A 22,214-nucleotide genomic window follows, 5' to 3' on the forward strand; every position below is an offset into this window, starting at 1 on the left:
GGGAGGGGATGCAGAGACAAGGGAGGAACAGTCAAGAAACAATAGTGCAGTCTTGGCACAGGGTCCTGGTGCCCCCTCAAGGGATACACATAACAATATCTTTGAGCTGTTTTGCAGATGCTGAAACCCCCACCAGGTGGGAGAAGTTAATTGTGTGCTGCCCACAAGCACACAGACCCCAGACCAGTTGGAACCAGAAGGTTGATGATGCTGATTCCCACTTACCTCACCACCAACCAATCAGAAGAGGGTCCATGAGCAGATCACGCCCTCTCTGAACCATTACTATAAAACTCTTCACTACCCCCTCCAGGTCAGGACACACAGTTTTCCAGGGCTCAAGCCCTCTGTGGCCCCCTTTGCCTGGCAAAGCAATAAAGCTATTCTTTTCTACTTAACCCAAAACTCTCTCTCCGAGATTTAATTAGACCTCAGGGTACAGAGGCTGGATTTGGCATCACTGCTAGGCACTCTTCTGGGTTTGGGAACCAGAGGGAACAGAGAGACCAAGTTCCAGCCCCCCAGAGTTTATGTTCCAATGGGGAAGACAGGCAAAAAAAAGAGTAAACCATCAAATAATGAACATGATTCAGGTGGTAGTAGAGTCATAAGGAAAATCATAGCCAGGGAAGGACCAGATTTCAGCCCAACATGGAAAGAGCTTTGAGAGTCATCACTCACGTCCTGAAATAAGAAAAAGCTGGTCAAACTGAAAATCAGTGACTTTTTTTAGACCCATCAGTGAACTGAGTTTGCAGAAGGCCCCCCCTGAAATCTGAAGGGTCAAGAAACAACTCCTCTTGGCTCTGGCAGAGGGAGAGGAAGGTAGCCATTGGCAAACACCCAGAGCCTTCTCCATAACAAGGCCTGCTGTCCAGGGGTAAGGCTTGACAGAACCTTGCCCTGGAGGAGGGGCATTCCTCTTACTGCAGCCCCTCTAGCCCTCCTGTTTCACCTAATGGGGTTGGGAAAGCTACACAAGAAAAGTCACTTGTGAAGGTGAACAGCCTGGGAACACAGGCCCATCTAACGATGGAAATTTAATCATAAGATAAGAGAAGGCTTCTGTAAGCAGATAGGTTAGGGAGTCCCCAGAGAAAGAGAACCAGGGACGGCTTTCCTGACATAAGAGAACCCATTTTGCCTAAGCTATTTTGTGATCTAAGCTTGGCCACAGTGCTTGCCCTTGAAGAGGTCTCAGTAATTAATGATCTTAAGGGAGGGGATGCAGAAACTAGGGAGGAGCAGCAAGAAACAATAATGCAGCCTTGGGGCAGGGTCCTGGTTCCTCAGGGGATACACATAATAACATGCCTTTGAGTTCTGCAGAAACTAAGGCCCCCACCCAGCTGGAGGATGGAATGATGATGTTGACCCTCATGACTTCAATCAACTAAAGCTTGGACTCTGCTGATTGAAGTTCTATGCTGAATTCTGCTCTTCTCAAGCCCCCTCATGAATATGCATGTACCCTTAAGCTTAAAACTTCCCCAATGTTGCTGCTGGGGAGACGCTGCTTTGGGAAAGATCCCTGGTGTTCTCCTTACTTGCTGCAAGTAATAAATCCTTCTTTCTCCCAATCTTCGCTTAGTTGTGTCTATTGGCTCGACACCCACCAAGAGGCGAACCCAGTTTTCAGGTAACACATCCCCTCCCCCACACCTTCCCACCACACCAACAGGGCTCCTGTCTGATAACAGTGGATTCCAGCCGAAGGAGCTCCAAGACCAGACCCTCTCTGAGGAGCAGGACTGAGGGAAGCCCAGTGTCCAGAGGGGAGGCCAAACCAAGGCCACTGGAGGAGTCTGAAGCCTCTGGAACCTACAGCTTCAGCAGACACGACACACAGCCCAGCTCCTAATGAGATTTACACAAATTCCCACAAGAAGGCATGTTACCTCAGTTCCTATTTTACATTATAACATATCTGACTTTCAACAACAAATTAGAAAGCATATCAAAGGCAAAAAAATAAACAATTTTTTTAAAACCCATATTCTAAAGAGATAAGGCAAGCTTCCTAACCGGACTCAGATATGACACAGACTTTGGAATTATCAGACTGGGAATTTAAAGGAGCTATGATTCATATGCTAAGGGCTCTAATGGGAAAAGTAGACAGCATACAAGAACAGATGGGTAATAAGAGCAGAACGATGGAAAGTCTAAGAAAGAATCCAAAAGAGATGCTAGAAATTTTTTAAAAACTGGTAATAGAAAGGAAGAATGCCTTTGACGGGCTCATCAGTAGACTCAACACGGCTGAGGGGGAAATCAGGGAGCTGGAAGATAGGCCAATAGAAACTTCCCAAACTGAAATGTAAAATAAAAAAGGCCAGTGTGGGGGTGAAAGCAGAGATAGAACAGAGCATCCAAGGACCATGGGACAATATTGAAAGATACAGCATATGTGTAACTGAAGACCCAAAGGAAACAAAAGAGATAATGAGGAAGAAAACATATTTGAGCTAATAATGGCCAACATTTATTCTAAAATTAACAAGACACCACCAAAACACAGATCCAGGAATCTCAAAGAACACCAAGCAGAATAAATACTTTACAAAACAACAACATGGGATTAGCAGATGCAAACTATTATATATAGGATGGATAAACAACAAGGTCCTACTGTATAGCACAAGGAACTATACTCAATATCCTGTGATAAACCATAATGGAAAAGAATATGAAAAAGAATGTATACATATGTATAGCTGAATCACCTTGCTGTACAGTAGAAATTAACACAACGCTGTAAATCAACTATACTGCAATAACATAAAAAACAACAACAAAAACTACACCTAGCCATATCATACTCAAACTGTAGCAAACTGAAGACAAAGAGAAAATCAAGAAATAAGCTAGAGGCAGGTGGGGAAACATTTTATCTATAAAGGAACAAAGATAAGAATTACATCAGACTTCTTGTGAGAAACTATGCAAGCAAGCAGGGAGTAGATGAAAATCTTCAAAGCTTTAAAAGAAAAAAAAAAAAAAAAACTCCACTAACCTGTACTTCTATATCCAGCAAAACTATCTTTCAAAAGTGAAGGAGAAATAAATACTTTCTCAGACAAACAAATACTGAAGGAATTTGTCACCAGCAGACATACCCTGAAAGAAATATTAAAAGATTCTTCTTCAGGTGGAAGGAAAACTATATACGTTGGAAACCTGAATCTATATGAAGAAAGAAAGAGTGTGTGAGGAGGAATAAATGAAGGTAAAATAAAATCTTATACTTTTCTTACTCTTATTTGATCTAAAAGATAACTATTTAAAACTCTAATAGTAACAATGTATTGTGATGATTCTAGCTTATGGGTAAGGGAAATGAATGACAGCAGTGTCCCAAGGGACGGGAAGGAGGAACTGGGAATAGTCTGTTTTAAGGTACTTGCACTAAATCTGAAGAAGTATTGTGTTATTTGAAGGTGGACTTTAGATTACTTAAAAATGTATATTGTAAACTCTGAGTCAAACAATAAAAAATTTTAAAAGAATTAAAAATGATAAGCTAAGAGAAATATAGTTGATTCCTATAAAATGGTCAATGAAAACCAGAGAAGTGAGAAAAGGAAGTGGCAAGAAGAGAAGACAGTGAATGAAAAGTTTGCTATCCACTTATATGTGGAATCTAAAAAATGGTACAAATGAACTTATTTACAAAACAGACATAGAGTCACAGATGCAGAAAACAAACTTATGGTTACCAAGGAGGAAGTGGGGGGAGGGATCAGTTGGGAGATTGGAATTGACACACTACTATATACAACTAATAAGAAGCTACTGTACAGCACAGGGAACTCTACTCAATACTCTGTAATGACCTATATGGGAATAGAATCTAAAAAAGAGTGGATATATGTATATGTATAACTGATTCACTTTGCTGTACAGCAGAAACTAACACAACATTGTAAATCAACTATACTCCAATAAAAATTAATTTAAAAAAAGAGAAGTTTGATATCAATCTAAATACATCAATAATCATTTAAAATGTAAATGGTCTAAATGCACCAATTAAAAGACAGAGTTTGTCAGAGTGGATGAAAACACAAGACCCAACTACATGCTGTCTACAAGAAACCCATTTTAAATATAAAGACACTTTTAGGTTGAAAGTAAAGGTATGGAGAAAGATATACCATGCTAATTCCAATCAAAAGAAAACCGTAGTACCAACAGATGAACCTATTTGCAGGGCAGGAATAGAGACGCAGACGTAGAGAATGGATGTGTGGACACAGTGGGGGAAGGGGAGGGTGGGATGAACTGGGAGATTAGGTTTGACATAAATACACTACCATGTATAAAATAGGTAGCTAGTGGGAACTGAAGCACAGGGAGCTCAGCTCGGTGCTCTGTGATGACCTAGATGGGTGGGATGAGGGGGAAGGAGGTCCAAGAGGGAGGGGATATATGTATGCATATAGCTGATTCACTTCATTGTACAGCAGAAACTAACATAACATAACTAACATAACACTGTAAAGCAATTATACTCCAATAAAAAATAAACAAACAATAATCTCATTTCAAAATTTAAAAAAAAAAGAAAACTGGGGTACCAATATTCATTTCAGACAAAGCACACTTTAGAACAAGGAAAACTGTCAGGGATAAAGAGGGGGCATTACCGCATGATACGTAATTCAATTCTCCAACAGGAGATCGCAATCGTAAATGGCTATGTACTTAAAAGAGCATCAAAATATATGAGGCAAAACTGATAGAACTGCAAAGAGAGAAGGACAAATCCACTATTATAACTGACAACGTCAACATCCGCTGTCAGTAACTGACAGAACAAGCAGGCAGAAAATCAGCAAGGATGGTTCACCTGGACAGCACTATCCATCACCTGGATCTCACTGACATGCATGCAATATTCCACTCAACAATAGCAAAATACACATTCTTCTCAAGCTCGCATGGAACAGTTACCAAGTGCCTTAGTCCGTATGGGTTGCTATAATAAAATATTAATACTACAGTGCCATACAAACAACAAAAATTTATTTCTCACAGTTCGGGAGGCTGGAAGTCCAAGATCAGGGGACAGCCTGGTCAGATGAGGGCCCCTTTCTGGATCTCAGACTTCCTGTTGTGTCCTCACATGGCAGAAGGGGTGAGGAGCTCTGCAGGGTCCCTTTCATAAGGGCACTAATCCCATTCATGAGCATGCCACCCTCATGACCTAGTCACCCTCCAAAGGCCCCACCTCCTAATACCATCCCCTTGGGAGTTATGATTTCAACAGATGAATTTGGGGTGGGGTTTGGGGGGGACACAAACATTCAGACCATAGCACCAAGACAGAACACATTTTGGGCCATAAAGCACACCTGAACAAGTTTTTTAAAAGTTGAAATCACTCAAAGTACATTCTCAGACCAGAATGGAATTAAACTAAAAATCAATAAAGGAAAATAGGTGAAATCCCCAAATATCTGGAAATTAAACAACATAATTCTAAACAACACATGGGTCAACGAGGAACTATGAAAAGAAAAATTTTTTGTTTTTTTAACTAAATGAAAACAAAAATACCACTTGTCAGAATTTCTACAACGTATTTAACAAAAGCAGTGCTTAGAAATATATAGCATTAAATGTATACATTAGAAAAGAAGAAAGATATCAAATCAATAACCTAAGCGTGTACCTTGGGAACTAAAATGAAGAGAAACTGAAGCCTAAAACAAGCAGAAGAAATATAATAAAAATTAGAGCATAAATCAATTAAATTGAAAACAAAGAGGAAATACAGAAAATCAATGAACCCAAAATCTGTTTTGCTGACCAGGTTAGCCAAGAAAAAGAAGACACAAACTACCAACGCCAAAAGAGAAAGAGGAGTCATCAACACTGATCCCATAGAAAAGGATAATAATATCCCATTAAAAGGATAATAATAAAGGAGTACTACAAAGAACTCCATGCCCCCAAATTTGATAATTTGGATAAAACAGACCAACTCCTTAAAAGACACGTACTACCAAAACTCACTCACACAAGGAGAAATAGACAAACAGAATAACTATATGTATCCTAAAAATTGAATCAATAATTAATAACTTTCCCAAAAGAAATCACCAGGCCCAGATGGTTTCTCTGCTGAATTGTACCAAACATTTAAGGAAGAAATGATACCGATTCTCTATACTCTATTTCAGAAATTAGAAGAGGAAGGAACACTTCCTAACTCATTCTATGAGGCCAGCATTCCCCTAATATCACAACCTGGCCTATCAGCACCCTAACGGGAAGGGGGCAACGGCGCCACTCATATTGGAGCATCCCCAGCGGCAGAAGGGGACAAGGTGGGTCTGAAAGGAGAGAAGAAGGGTGACAGGAAACCACGTCTGCTCTGCGCGGCTTGTCCTCTGGGGACGCCCCAAACTCATCTTTCTCCTCATCAATTTGTCAAAACAGAAAACGGTGAAAAACGTTGAGTGTAGCTGCATTGGAGCTTCTGCTGGAGAAGGATGAGGGGGGCGGGCCCGGTTGTCCCCCAGCCCCCGGGGAAGCCCGTGAGTGCAGATGCTCAGATGACCAGGCACACAGGACGGACAGCGTGGTGACCCCGCAGGTCCTACTCACCGGGAAGCTGCAGGCGCCTGGGGACCCTGGGCCATCCGCAGATCGGTCCCGGCCTGGCCGTCGGCTCCCCCGACGAGACGCAGCGACGCTCGGACGCTCCGGAGACTGAAATGAAAGCGTACACGGGCTGGCATCAGTGGGCTGAACACACAGGCTGCTCCTGTACGAGCAGAAGGAAGTTCTCCGATGCGGTGCCGGATCACAGGCTCAGTAAAGCTCCCTGTGCCTGACGTCGAAGCAGCTCAGGACTCTGTGATCAGAGCTCCCGGGGTCCACAGAGCCACCCAACAGTTTGAAAATCAAAGAGTGGCAAGGTGATCATGAGTCTCCCCAAGTTTTCAGGGGAGCCCTCCCGCTACTCCCGAAGGCCAGCAGGCACTCAGGACGCAGCCACCGGCCCTGCTCTCCTGGGGATGCATTTCTCTAACCCTTTTGGAGGAAGATGCAGGAAACCCCGTGGCCTTAAGACTACAGGTTCCTTTTGCTCTGACAGGAAAGGAAGCATATTCTTCAAGGTTCTGTCCCCAACTTGTTTTCCCCAAAAAACCAAAATGCTACACAAGATACAGAGCTTGGTGATGTCTGGGTTATCTTAAAATTCTGTGCATTGCACACAGCACAGTGGGGGTAGGAATTTTACAAAATGCACTAAACAAAGTCTTGTCAAAGAAAGGGTGAGTGTGTGCATGTGCGGGTGTGCAGCACAAGCCACCCCGCGTGCAAGGGACATCGTCTGCCCCGACACGTGGGGGAGCCACCCTGGCAGGGGCGGCGCCTGCATCTCTGCATACAGCTGGGCCACGGAGAGACCTTGGCTCAGACCTAGCTCTGCCCTTACAGCCTGCGAAGGCTCCAGAACCTCCTGGGGCTCCGTTTCCTCCTCTCGGAGGATGCCAGGGGCGCTGAGATGTGGGGATCAGGCCCCACTCCAGCACCGGCAGCCTGGTCTCCCTGCCTGTCCAGTGAGGGCACAGACCCCCATTAACTTACGAGAGTCCTCGAGCTCTGATGCGGAGGGCTCCTGCCATGCTTCCTGCCCACAGAGCAGGCCACCCAGCTGGAGGCCTCCTAAATCCAATCACGGACCCCCTCCACCCTCCATGCAGATGACACCCAGCCCAAATCACACCGTGCCTGCCCCCACCTACAGCCAGGGACTCTAATGGGGTCTGGAAGCATGGTGCTGCACCACGCGGTGATCAGGTCTGGACCATGAGCTCCCGGGTCTGCGTTCTGCCGATCCCTGAAGCCTCACCCCTGTCACACCCCCAAGACCCCATGCTGTCGGGGTCTCACACCTTCCAGGCCAGTGTTTCAGCCATTCCCTTTTCACGCCTCTAGAATCTCACTGACAAACTACTATTCATCCTTCAAAACCCAACTGGGAGAGGCGTCCCTGAACTCCAGCAGTAACCGCAATCTTCTCAGCCTGTCTTGTTTCTGCAGTTTTCACAATCATTCCCAGCCACATCTCCTGCTCCCTCTAGGCTCCTGGCCTGCCAAAGTCACAGCTTTCCAGAGACTTCACATGCCACTGCAGCCAGCAAGCCGAGGACATGGGCCTCAATCCCAGCCTTAAGGAAAGGGGAGGATAAATGCAAAAAGCAGCAAAGGTGGGGAAGCGACTCTGAGAGACGAGGATGGAGCATCAGGCTGGGGTCAAAGGCACCAGCTACAGCGGACGGAAAGCAATGGAGCACGCCACTGAGATCGCTGAAGTCACACTGAGTGCCTGCCAGCCCCTGAAGCTGCACGCTCGCAGTGCTGCAAAACTGCCTTGAACCCACCCACCCGTCACCTGCCACAGGCTGCAGGCTGCCATGCGCGGCGTGTCCCTGAGGCTAAAAACGCAGCCAGCGTCTCAGCCATGCTCCTGCTCCACAGGCCCGCCACAGGGGGTAGGGGTGGCTGCCTGGGGCCCAGGGAGTCTTCCGTCAATGGTCCATCCACCCTCCGTCCAACAGCCACCAGTGGGGCCACCCCAGTGCGTGCCAGGCTCAGGCCCTCGGCTCCATCTGCTGTGACGTCCAGCAGGACGCAGGTGACACAGTGCCTCCCTCCCTGTGCCCAGCCACTCACATGGTGTGCCCTGAAAAAGGGTTTGCAGGGAAATGCAAATCACTCCAGCAGCTCATAAATCCCCACGGTTGTGAACTAACTGGAAGTGAAAAGCAAGGTTCCCAGGGGCCAGTGGATGCCCTCCACCTCTGCTTCTCAACCCCAGAAAGAACATGGGCGTGAAACTGAGCAGGACCCTGTGGGGCTCCTGGGCACGGAAGCCTTTCTGTGTCCCCCGTTTCTTGTTTGTAGGGAACAGACTCCAGCCTCCATGACCTTCCCTGAGTTCGAACGCGCAGGTTCAAACAGTTGCTAATCAGGGAAGGGAGGGGATGCAGAGACAAGGGAGGAATAGCCAAGAAACAATAGTGCAGCCTTGGGGCAGGGTCCTGGTTCCACCTCAAGGGATACACACAACAATATCTTTGAGCTCTTCTGCAGAACTAAAACCCCCAACAAAGGGAAGACATCAACTACGTGATGAAGCGATCTTCATTCCAGAGAGAAAGTCACAGTTTGAGAACCTCGAGAACAACAGAAGCTCATCAGGAGACCATCTGAGGCCAGATTAAAGGAGTGCAGGCCCTGCACACACCCTGATCCTTATCAGCAACCCCACCCTTGAACCATTGCTATAAAACTCCTCACCAAATTCCCCGAGATTAAGACACACAGCTTTGAGGGCATGAGCTCACTGTGTCCCTCAAAGCAGTAAAGCTATTCTTTTCCACTTCACCCAAAACTCTGTCTCTGAGATTCGAATAGGCACGGGTGCACAGAAGACGAGTTTCGGCATCAGATGGGTGAAGGACGGTGACCACATGTCAGGGCAAGACCAGCGCTCTGCTCTTGGTAACTAAGAACCTTGGACCACCTCAGAGCCAACAGTGACAAGTGTGGGTAGGTGGCTCGGCTGGAATCAGCCAAGCCGGGACTGGGCTGGCACAGGGACACTGCCAGAAGGGACATGGTGCTGGCAGTGTCACACCCACCTCCACCAGGCCCCCACTGGCACTGGGCCCCTGGATGCCTGGACAGCAGAAAAATGGCCGAGCTCATATGGTCAGGCCTGGCCCCAGGGTCAGGGGCAGCTCCAACCTTTGTAACCTGCTAGAGTCACTTTTTGCCAAGAGCCTTCTATGTGCTGTGGCCAGGCCTCCCCGCCCTGCCCCAAGCCCTGCTCACACCCCCCAGGCCACCACTCTCAGCTGGGGTAAGGTCCAATCACACCGCCCCCCAGGTTTTCCCACCCCGGTCCACTCAGCAAGGCCTTTCTCCATCTGGTCCCTAAAGAGCTGAGACAGAAGACAAACAAACGGCCAACAGGCACATGAAAAGATGCTCAGCATCACTAATCATCAGGGAAACGTAAATCAAAGCCACAATGAGATCTCATACCCATTAGGATGGCTAGTATCAAAAAGACAAGAAATAACAAGTGTAGGCAAGGATGTGGAGAGAAGGGAAGCCTTGTGCACTGTTGGTGGGAATATAATATTAGTGCAGCCACTATGGAAAACAGTATGCAGGGTCCTCAAAAAATTAAACACAGAACTACCTTATGATGAGGGGAAGTCTCAGGTGGCCGCTGTCCGTGTCCAGGACAAAGGCGGGATGGGGACCACCTGTCCTTCACAAAAACTCAAGTCCGTGGGCACATCCCACCTGAAAACCCCTGCCCTTCCACAAGTGCCCAGGAGCCCAGGTGTGCTCCGAGCACACCTGCCCTGGGAAGGTTCACGGCCCCCACCCACAGGTGCACATGACAACGGGCATGTCAGGCTTCAAAGGCAGCAGGGCCACCCGGTCACATGTTTGGGGTAAAAGAATCAGGACCAACTGTCCAAGGCACCAAAACGGCAACTTGGGAAAGCACTGACCCCAAGGTTCCTGGAGCCTCAGCGAGTGGTGTGGGGGAGGGGAGGGGCAGGCCAGGCCCCTGCGGAGAGCACAGAAGACCCCACAAGGCATAAGGAACAAAGATCGGGACAATCCATCCCCCCTGGTCCAGGGCAGAGGGTCATCCTGGTCCTCAGATGGGAGCCGCCTGCCTTGCACACTACAACTTGGACGGTTCCCCTCCAGGCGGGAGTCCAGACCCATCGACCCAGGGGGTGCTGAGCCTCCCGGGGTGAGGGATTCTCTTCTCAGCCCATCCTCGAAGCCAGCAGAGCCTCAGGAAAGGCCAGTCACTCGCTCCAGGTTGCAGAGTTAAGTCCCAGGTGGAGCCTCTAGGGACATGTGAAGCATTCAACGCAGAATGTGATGATGTGGCCGCACTGAAGCATTTTTAGGTATCGTTTTCTACTCTGCCCGCTTTCGAAAATGTTGTAATTTCGTGTTATGCCAAAATGACACTTCCCTGACTATCTGAAAAATGTCCTCAATATGATCAGAGAGGTGAAATGATGGAAATGCCACAAATTGCGCAATGGACCCGCTACATGGATTAAAATGTCTGCATACTACATGATATATTCTAAATTTGATGGATACAAACTTGGGGGAAGTTTAGGGGATCTGACACCTGGCGGGATCCCCAGACAAGTGAAGATTAGAAATAGGTCCTGAGCCCAAATCACACCTGTGCCTTCTGGCCGGGCAGACAGGCTCACCGCAGGTAGCAGGGGCCCCCGGGCTGCATGCACCCCAGCTCTGTGACAGTTTCGGTAGCTTACCACGTCGCTGGGTGGGCTGTCCTTGAGTGTGCAAGACCCCTGGTCCAGGACCACGGATCAGGGGCCCGCCCTAAGTCGACGGCTCCCTGGTGTGTATGCAACCCCACAGAACTTTCTGGAAGCCCACACACCATCCACCCATCAGCACCTCCAATATGTGCCTAACAGGCACCTGGTGCCCAGCACATCCGAGCTGGCCAAGCCCTCCCCCCACGAGACTCAGCCTCCCCCTGTCCAGCTGATGACAACTCAGCCCCCAGCTGGGGTCCCCCTTGACTCCTTTCCCTCCCCTCCTCCAAGCCACCAGGACTGTGCTGCCTCAAGCGCCAGACGCCTCTAGAACCCTCTCCTGCAATCACTCTCCCCATCAACCGCTCCTAACAGGGCTCCTGCTTCAGCCCTCGCCCAACACAGCCCTCTCAGTGTGGGTCAGCACCACGTAGGGGAGCCACACTCAGTCTCAATCAGCTCGAGCTGCTATAGCCAAGCACCACAGACGGGGTGGCTCATCCACAGGGATTTACTTCTCACAGTTATGGAGGCTGGACGTCCAAGATCGGGGTGCCTGCGTGGGTGGGTTCTAGCGAGAGCCCTTGTCTGGGTTGCAGACGGCTGGCTTTTTGCTGTGTCCTCACACGGTGGAAGAGGAGGGAGCCAGCTGCCTCACCTCTTCTTATCAGGGCGCTAATCTCATTCTTAGGGCTCCACCCTCATGACCTCATCACCCCAAAAGTCCCACCTCCTAATATCACCACACTAGGCATTAGATTTCAACACATGAACTGGCAGTGGAAGGGGGGGACACAAACATTCACTCCAGGATGAGTGTACATGCCCGTATGATGGTTATTCTTCAACAACACATTCACTTAAAGAAATCAAAGCTAGGGCTGGGGTGGGGAGGGGAAAACAGGGGATGCCTGCTAATGGGTATGGGCGATGGTAATGTTCCAGGATTAGATGGTGGTGATGGTTGCACAACATTGTGAGTGTGTTAAAAACCACTGAACTGTGTATTTCAAAGGGGTGAATTTTTTTTTTTTCTATTTTTTGATGTGGACCATTTTTAAAGTCTTTATTGAATTTGGTACAATACTGCTTCTGTTTCATGTTTTGGTTTTTTGGCCCTGAGGCATGTGGGATCTTAGCTCCCCGACCAGGGGTCGAACCCGCACCCCCTGCATTGGAAGGCGAAGTCTTCACCACTGGACTGTCAGGGAAGTCCCCAAATGGGTGAATTGTATGTTATGCGAATTGTATCTCAGTAAAGCTGTTATAAAAATATTATTATAAATCGTAAGTCAGGTCGAATCCTCCTCTCCTCAAGCGTCCCCCCTCCAAAGACCCCCGACATGCAGAGCACATGTCCTCATAAGGGTGGGGAGAGCCTCCAGGCCTGGCCTCCGCGCCCTCCGGCCTCCGTCCATCACCCTGCCCCAGCCGCAGGGCTCTGTGCCGAGGCTCAGCCACGCCAGGCCTGCCCCCGGCGAGCCCTGGGTGACAGCTGAGCACTCAGCACCCCACTCACCGGGCCGGGCTGCAGCCTTGTCCTGCCCTCCCACCCCCCTCACCCACGGGACGGAAACCCCACCATCCCCACCTGCCACATTCTGTGGGGGCCACCCACAGCAGTACTCAGTGGCACCCCGCTGAATGGTGACTCGATGACAGGACCATCCCCAGGACACACACAGAGACCGATGCTCAGGGGGACCAAGGGCTGCCCAGGCCACCTGCCAGGTGAACAGGGCAACCACTTCGACCAGGTCTGAGGACATCCAGCCCCACCTCGTCGGGGCCCAGCTCACTCATGAACACCTCCACGTGCCAGGCCCAGCCGGGCGAGGTGCAAACCCTCGGAGTGGCCTGGACACCCAGCTCCATGGCTGTGGGGCGTGGGGCACGGAGGGGTCACAGGCTCTGCCCTCGGAGCGGCCACAGCTGGAAGGATGCTGTACGAGAGGCGTCCCCTGTCACGTGGGGCCGGGAGGACAGCCTGTTCCAACCGAGACACCACATCCAGGCCAGTTCCTGTTCCAACAAAAAGAGGGGCCGGTCCTCATCCTGAAAGCGCCGCAGATCCCCTCCCACCTCCCTCCCTATTCACACGCTCACCACAAGCAAGGGGGGCGCACATGGGGCCATGGTGGCCGCCCCCCCAGAACCCTGCACTATCCATTGTGGGACAGCAGGGCCACGGCGGCCACCCCCCCAGAACCCCACGCTATCCATCGCGGGACAGCAGGGCCACGGCAGCAGCCCTCCACCCACACACCCATACCCACCCGAGCAGTCCTTTAAAATACTACATCTTGCTAGAACATTCCGAGATAAGTGACACAAATTCCAAGAGGGGAAAAGGAGGGGAAACCGGGAAGAGGAGCCCAGGGAGGCTGCCTGCTTCATCTGCTGCTTTCCAGTCCCACAGTCCCTTGCCACACGGTGACAGGCGCTGAGACCCGAGCAGGCTCAGAATTCGGGGTGGGGGGACCAGGACACCACAGAAGCACAGCTCCCTGGGCGAGAGCCAGCACCTCAGCACCCTGGCCCTTCCCAAGACTCCAAAGGCTGTTACCAGGGTAGTCCTTAAAACAGGAAGAAGCTAACAGGACACAACTAACAAGCTAGTAAAACAAAAGGATGGTAGTCTGAGTCTTTATGCTTTTGTCAAGACCCATAGAATGTACAACACAAAGAGTGAACCTAACCCTAATTTAGTTAATAATAATAATAATAGTGTATCAATATTGGCTCATCAGTGGTAACTAATGTACCATACTAACACAAGATGTTAATAATAGGGGAAATTAGGGGGTATGGGGGTTACAGGCCATATGGGAACTTTCTGCTCAACTTTTCTGCAAACCTAAAACTGCTGAAATAATTATGCTTCCAAATTTTAAAAAATATGGTGGTTCGACAGATGAATGGATAAAGAAGATGTGGCACATATATACAATGGAATATTACTCAGCCATAAAAAGAAACGAAATTGAGTTATTTGTAGTGAGGTGGATGGACCTAGAGTCTGTGATAGAGAGTGAAGTAAGTCAGAAAGAGAAAAACAAATACCATATGCTAACACATACATATGGAATCTAAAGAAAAAAAATGGTTCTAATGAACCTAGGGGTAGGACAGGAATAAAGACACAGACACAGAGAATGGACTTGAGGACACGGGGAGGAGGAAGGGTAAGCTGGGACGAAGTAAGAGAGTAGCATTGACATATATATACTACCAAATGTAAAATAGATGGCTAATGGGAAGCAGCTGCATGGCACAGGGAGATCAGCTCTGTGCTTTGGGACCACCTAGAGAGGTGGGATAAGGAGGGTGGGAGGGAGATGCAAGAGGGAGGGGATATGGGGATATACGTATGCATATAGCTGATTCACTTTGTTATACAGCAGAAACTAACACAACACTGTAAAGCAATTATACTCCAATAAAGATGTTAAAAAAAAAATCATAACATTCCTCTACTCTACTAGAAGGGCTTAAAAAAACAAAACAAAACAAAAAACAAACAAACAAGAAAACATTGACACAACCAAATCCTGATGAGGAAATGCGACAGCTATAACTCATACCTTGCTGATGAGGGTGCAAAATGATGCAGCCACTTTGGGAAACATGTTGGCAGCTTCCTACAAAGTTATACAAACACTTATCATAAGACCCAGCCATCCCATTTCTCATATTTACCTAAGTGAGACGAAAACCTACGGTCACATAAAACCTGTACATGTGTGTTTATAAGCAGCTTTATTCATAATAGTGAAAAACTTGGTGCTGAATTTGACCAATGCCTTTTCTGCATTTATTGTGAAGATCGTTTTTTTTCACCTTTATTCTATTAACATGGTAAATTGTGTTGATTGATTTTCAAATGTTGAATAAACCTTGCCTTTCTGGGATAAACCACCCCCCCCAAAAAAATATGGTGGTTGATATTCAGAAGGCTGAATTTAAGAATGGGTATAATTGAGGAGCCAATGGGTAAACTGATAGATGGAGCTAAGGGATTCTCCCACAATGCAGTGCAAACAGACCCTGGGCAGCACCCCTGGAGGAGGACAGGTTTTTCCTGACTTTAATGAGAGTCACTGGGCTCCAAGAGCATCCATCCCCAACCCCATCACACACACAGTGTTCCTCTCTCCAAACTGCGGAGCATTAGTAGATTCTCAGGCTTTTGGTTGTTCATCTCATCTTTCCCCATGACTGCTTTGGGGGGTGAGGGGGACAGCACAGAAAACCTTAGAAACCATGTCAACCTTTGCCTAGATTCTCTGCCTCTCCCTGGCTGTGGCATTTCACAGTTCATGGCCTGAGGGAGAACCACTCTCTCTTTATTTAGCTATTGGTGGTGAATAACTTCTTTGCTGGTTTTCTCCTTTTAAAAAAAATTTATTTCTTTAGAAGGAGTCCCAGCGACGCCTTTCAGAAAAGCAATTCCGCCTTCTCTATCAAAAATTTAAACACGCATATCCTTTTACCCAGCAACTGCATTTCCAGGAGTCACATGTATATGAAATGATGTGAGTATAGGGATTTTCACTGCAGCAATCTTTTTAAAAACTGGAAGCAACCTAAGTGCCCATCACTAGGACAATGGTTAAATAAATTAGGGCAGAATCCACAGGCTGGAATACTCTGAGACTTTTTTTAAAGAGGTAGGCCAATATGTGCTGACAGAAATCTTACAAGCCTGAGATTGAGTGAAAACAGCAAGTTAGCTAAGTATGTGTATGTGTGTATGTCTGTGAGTGTGTGTCTGTGTGTGTGTAGATCCCAGTTACAGACACGGCAAGCCAGCTAGACAATGTATACACATCTGCAAGTCCATGTATGAACGCAAAGGCAAACAGAACAGACCGGAAGGGCTCCCACCAATGCCCGCCAGCACTTCCTCCGTGGACGGCATGCAGATGGGAGAGGAGGCCAAGGGGGCATCACTTTGACTCTATTAAATACATGCGTACTGGTTGGGTCTTTTACCAAAATGCGTTTCTTATTCAGCAGTATTAAGATGAAACCCACAGTCTGTGCCTTTGAGGTTTTCACATTCTAGCTGGGAGGTGTCAGCACTGAGAAAACCCACAGTGGGGAACGGCGGTCAGGAGGGAGGGGGCGTGTGTGGAGAGTGCAGGGGCCCGAGGCTCCTCGGGAAGGAAGGTCACCCCCGGCAGAGGGGATCAGAGCACACGCAGCATAGGGCAGCTGGGGAAACGGAAACACGGAGGCAGGTGGGGACCAGACACAGGGAGGCGATGGGGGCTGGGACCTGGGCCCAGGGCTGCACTGGACCAGGGGAGGGGAGGCGCTGCTGTGTTGATCTGGGGGAAACTGAGAATTTAGTTTCACTCACTGAGGGGTTCACATGTGTGTATGTGTGTGTGGTGTGTGCATGATGCATGGTATGTATATGCATGTATGTGTGTGTGGTGTGTGCATGATGTATGTGTACGGTATAGGTATGTGTGTATGTGTGTGTGGTGCATGGTGTGGTATGTGATACATGTAAGTGTGATGCATGTGTATGTATGTGTGTATATGATGCATGTGTACGATGTGTGTATGGGGTGTGTATGTGTGTATGGGGTGAGTGTGTGGGGGGTGTGTGTGTATGGTGTGTGTGTGTATGGTGTGTGTGTGTGTGTATGGGGTGTGTGTGTGTGTATGGCGTGTGTGTGTATGGTGTGTGTGCATATGGTGTGTGTGTGTGTATGGGGTGTGTATGTGTGTATATGGGGTGTGCATGTGTGTATGGTGTGTGTATGGCATGTGTGTGTGTGTATGGGGTGCATGTGTGTGTTTGTGTGTGTGTATGGGGTGTGTATGTGTGTATATGGAGTGTGTGTGTGTATGGTGTGTGTGTGTGTATGGGGTGCGTGTCTGTGTATGGTGTGTGTGTGTGTGTGTGTGTGTGGTGTGTGTATGTGTGTATGGTGTGTGTGTGTATGGTGTGTATGTGTATGGTGTGTGTATGTGTGTATGGTGTGTGTGTGGCGTGTGTGTGTGTATGGCGTGTGTGTGTGTATGGTGTGTGTGTGTGTATATGGCATGTGTGTGTGGTGTGTGTGTGGCGTGTATGTGTGTATGGTGTGTGTGTGTGTGTATATGGTGTGTGTGTGTGGTGTGTGTGTGTGTATGGCATGTGTGTGTGTGGTGTGTGTGTGTGTATGTGTGTGTATGGTGTGTGTGTGGTGTGTGTGTATGGTGTGTGTGTGCGCGAGTATGGCGTGTGTGTGTATGGTGTGTGTGTGTGTGTGGTGTGTGTGTATGTGTGTATGGTGTGTGTGTGTGTGGTGTGTGTGTGTATGGTGTGTGTCTGTGTGTGGGGGGTGTGTGTGTGTGTATGGCGTGTGTGTGTGTATGGCGTGTGTGTGTGTGTGTGTGGCGTGTGTGTGTGTATGGTGTGTGTGTGTATGGCGTGTGTGTGTGTGTATGGCGTGTGTGTGTGTATGGTGTGTGTGTGTGTGTATGGTGTGTGTCTGTGTGTGGTGTGTGTGTGTGTGTGTGTATGGCGTGTGCATGCGTACACACGTGCCCCGGGGAGGCCGGGGCCAACTGCCGAGGACGAACAGCAGGAGCAGCAGGCAGGACCCACACTCAGGCCCAGGAGTGCGTGGACAAAGAGGATGAGACGCACATCCTCCCCCGGAGCAGCGCTCACAGAGGGTGGTCAGGGTCAGGGCGGGACGTGTTCCCTGACCCCTCTCTGGGGGGCAGTGGGGTCAGTCCAGCGGGGGGTTGTGCTGAGGGGTGCAGGGAGCACAGGTGGCATAGGCCCTGTGAGTGCCCACCCAGGAAGAGAAGTAGCTGGTGACAACAGCCCCCTCCTGAAATCTGGGGGACATCAAATCCCAGGGGCCGGCCAGAGGCGTCCTCAGAAGAACGATGGGCCTCCAAAAGGAGACCCTACCGCGAAATGGCCCAAACCCCAAACCCGCTTAAATATTCCACTGCAACGTCAACCCCTTCACAGACAAAAAATCAAGCAGACAGCATTTTCATATCTTCTTTTTTGTGGAATCTAAAATATGGCACAAATGAACTTATTTATGAAACAGAAACAGACCCACAGACATAGAAAACAAATTTATGGGAATTCCCTGGTGGCGCAGTGGTTAAGAATCTGCCTGCCAATGCAGGGGACACGGGTTCGAGCCCTGGTCCAGGAAGATCCCACGTGCCGCAGAGCAACTGAGCCTGTGCGCCGCAACTACTGAAGCCCGTGCGCTCTAGAGCCCACAGAGCCCATGGGCCTAGAGCCCATGCTCCGCAACAAGAGAAGCCACCAAAATGAGAAGCCCGCGCACCACAACGAAGAGTAGTCCCCGCTCCCAGCAACTAGAGAAAACCCACGCAGCAATGAAGACCCAATGCAGCCAAAAATTAATTAATTTTTTAAAAAAGTAGCAATATCTGTATGCTATTTTTTAAAAAAAGAAAACAACCTTACGGTTACCAAAGGGGAAAGTGGGGGAGGTGTACATTAGGAGTTTGGGATTAAAAGATACAAACCATTATATATAAAATAGATAAACAACAAGGCTCTACTGTATAGCACAGGGAACTATATTCAATATCCTGTAATAAACCATAATGGAAAAGGATCTGAAAAAGAATATGTACGTGTATGTATAACTGAATCACTGTGCTGTACACCAAAAACTAACACAACATTGTAAATCAACTACACTTCAATAAAAAATTAAATTAAAAAAAAACAAATTAATTAATGAATGAAAATAAAGCCTGCTTCCTTTCAGAAGTCGCTCAAGGAATTTAAATTCTCCTATAAACCATGCTTGGGAGTGAGCAGCTTTCCCAGGTTCTGAAACCACGGAACAGCGGGTGTGAGCGCCCCCCTGCCACCTCCCACCCTCTTTCCACCCTAACCTGCCAGACACTGCTGCCAAAAGTGCTGGATGAAAACCACTTTCCAGCCCCTTCTCAGGAAGCCCTCTTGCATCACGAAAGGACATCTGCGGAATGGCATTAAAGCCTCAAAACACGCTGCAAGAAGCTAAGTGATTTTATGCTACAACCAGGAGAAATTTTTTTAAATACTGAGAACAGCTAAAATTCTGCAAACCGAAGCCCCACGAGGTGGGGGCAGATGTCTCCTCTGCTGCAGTAAGTCCATCACCTGACCCAGCACCTTGCACACACAGGGCCCATCACCCTGCCACCCTGCCCGCCCCTCGGCGTCCCCCACAAATGGCAGGGATGTTGTCTTGGGAGGTGTGGACCCATGGGCTTTAAGCTCGGCCACTGGGCAGGTAGGCCAAGCCCGCCCCATCTGTCTGGAAGTTCTTGCCTTCTGTCCTTGCCTGTAACACAGCAAACCACGGTGCGAGGCATCCGATTTACACGGGACAAAACTCAGTGGTCCCTGCCCTGGACGGTGCGGATGTGCTCAGAACCAGAACACGATCTCCCCAGGGCACGGCAGCCCGTGGCCAGGCCACCACGCAGCGCGGTGCACAGTAGGTGTTCCACAAGCACTTGCTGAATGGTGAGTGAATGGATACATTGATGGATGTTATGACTCTGAAATCTTACAAAAGGCTTAATGCACATTTTACTTTTTATTTTTTTAAATATTTATTTATTTACTTATTTATTTATTTTGGCTGAGCCGGGTCTTAGTTGAGTCACATGGGATCTTCGTTGCAACATGCGGGATCTTTCAGTTGCAGCATGCGGGCTTCTTAGTTGCGGCATGCAGACTTCTTAGTTGCAGCATGCACGCAGGATCTAATTCCCAGACCAGGGATCGAACCTGGGCCCCTTGCATTGGGAGCACAGAGTCTTACTCAATGGACCACCAGGGATGTCCCTAATGCACGTTTTAGAAGTAAATGCACACACAAGATACTCAAGGTACCTTCAAGCAAAAGGCCCAGGGAACAAAGGATAAAAAATCAGGTGAGGGCTTCCCTGGTGGCGCAGTGGTTGAGAATCCGCCTGCCAATGCAGGGGACACGGGTTCGAGCCCTGGTTTGGGAAGATCCCACATGCCGCGGAGCGGCTGGGCCCGTGAGCCATAATTACTGAGCCTGCGCGTCTGGAGCCTGTGCTCCGCAACAAGAGAGGCCGCGATAGTAAGAGGCCCGCGCACCGCGATGAAGAGTGGCCCCCGCTTGCCACAACTAGAGAAAGCCCTCGCACAGAAACGAAGACCCAACACAGCCATAAATAAATAAATAAAAATTAAAAAAAAAAAAAAAAAAAAAAATCAGGTGACACTGGGGCCAGGGGCTCATCGTCTCACAACCCTGCAGCCTGGTGGAACTGTCCCATAACTGTATGAGGGCGCCCAGGTGAAACAAGGCCATCCCCACAGTCCCCAGGGAAATCTGCAGAATAAAGAGAATCAGCCTCCAGAGGGTGCCAGGCTGGATGGAGCACCCCAGCCATCAGCCACCCAGCCTCCTCACCCACGCCCACCCGAGTTAGGAGCCAGCAGCTGGAACTTGGGCTTTTCATGCATCTTCACCTCCGTGATGCTGTGCCATGTAGGGCAGGATGTGGGTTCTGAATGAAGCCGGGAGCCTGACCCGTTCCCTCCCAGGTTCCAAATCCCCCTGCCCCTGAGCACAGCTTTTCCATTTCAGATTTCAAAGTGAAAAGGACAGATCTTTGAATAACCCGTGCTTCCTAATCCATCGGATATTCTCAGAAATAGCAAGTCTCTTCTCTGGACCTTCCTTGCAATAGCCTGGCCCTTACATATGACAAAATGATGCAAAGTGGCATCTCCATGACCCAAATACGAACACTGGAAATACTTCCGGGTCTTCCAAATAGCAATAAGAAATATTTAAGACAATTTAATGCCAAGGCCATTTAATAGAATTTGAGACAGCTCAGGCAAATACACTATTGGAGAGAACAGATAACCAATGAAAAACTCAAACAGCTACCACTATGTAAGTAGAATTGAGGGGGGAAAATCACTTCATAGCTGTAGAGGATTTCCAAAGACGATGCTCTTGAAATCTCTTCTAAAACAATATGTTCCAACTTCCCACTAATCCAAATTACTCTAGCGATGTCTGCCTTCAGCGGCTAGCAGCAAATATGCATCCTCATTATCTTACTTGGCATGGTGGTATCAAGGAAGCTTCTATTTCCATCTTTCCATCACTAAAGCTAACGTGAGTCTCCCATCTGCACTGGTGACAGCTCCCTTTCTGATGAGAAGCAGAAACGTGTCCAGATGGGCTCGGGGCAGCAGGCAGACTGCCCACAAAGCCACCATGGTGTGGGGTGGGCGAGGGGATCATCACAGGGGCTACCTTTGGGTTTTTTTTTAACGGGAAGCAGTTCTGAATGGCTTAAGCAGGATGTATTTTGATTTGTAAAGCTCTATTAAATTGAAGAAAGAGAAAGAATCCATCCCCAGCTCCGTACAGAACAAGTGAATATCATTAGCCCCCAAACTGTCAATGAATTAAACTCCTTCCCTGACCATGCAGAGCAGCCCTGGGTGTGGGCATCTTGTCTCTGCCAAGCAAGCCCACAGGCCAGCCCCTGCCACACGGCCCTACGGGAGCTACAGATGCCAGCAATGCACTATCTTATTTGTTCAGGGGAAGCAAAACGGTCCAGTGCTCGTTGCTGTGTTCTTTCTTCCCAACAAGACCTAATTGCTGCTGTCCTCCTCTGGGATCTGGTCTCCCTGGACAGAGCAGGAAGGCAGCCAGCAGAACCTAAACTGTCCAGCTCCCTGGATCACGCCTCAGTGCACTAAGCTCCTGGAAACTCAAAGATGCAGAACCCAGGCACAGAGAACCTCCTGTTTCTGAAGGTATTAATATGAAGTCAAAATTAAAATCACATATT

The 22,214-nt window shown here is 48.6% G+C and overlaps 1 protein-coding gene across 3 annotated transcripts in view; it reads right to left on the reverse strand.

Moving 5' to 3' along the window:
• Window positions 1-22,214, reverse strand: part of APBA2 (amyloid beta precursor protein binding family A member 2) — a 232,895-nt gene that overhangs the window by 183,706 nt on the left and 26,975 nt on the right. For all 3 annotated transcript variants that reach the window (XM_059915337.1, XM_059915340.1, XM_059915336.1), the window contains exon 2: window positions 6,616-6,720. The gene's annotated coding sequence lies outside the window, so the exon portion shown is untranslated. The remainder of the gene's footprint in view (window positions 1-6,615; window positions 6,721-22,214) is intronic.

This window comes from Balaenoptera ricei, chromosome 2 (assembly GCF_028023285.1).
Source record: "Balaenoptera ricei isolate mBalRic1 chromosome 2, mBalRic1.hap2, whole genome shotgun sequence".
Classification (NCBI taxonomy): domain Eukaryota; kingdom Metazoa; phylum Chordata; class Mammalia; order Artiodactyla; family Balaenopteridae; genus Balaenoptera; species Balaenoptera ricei.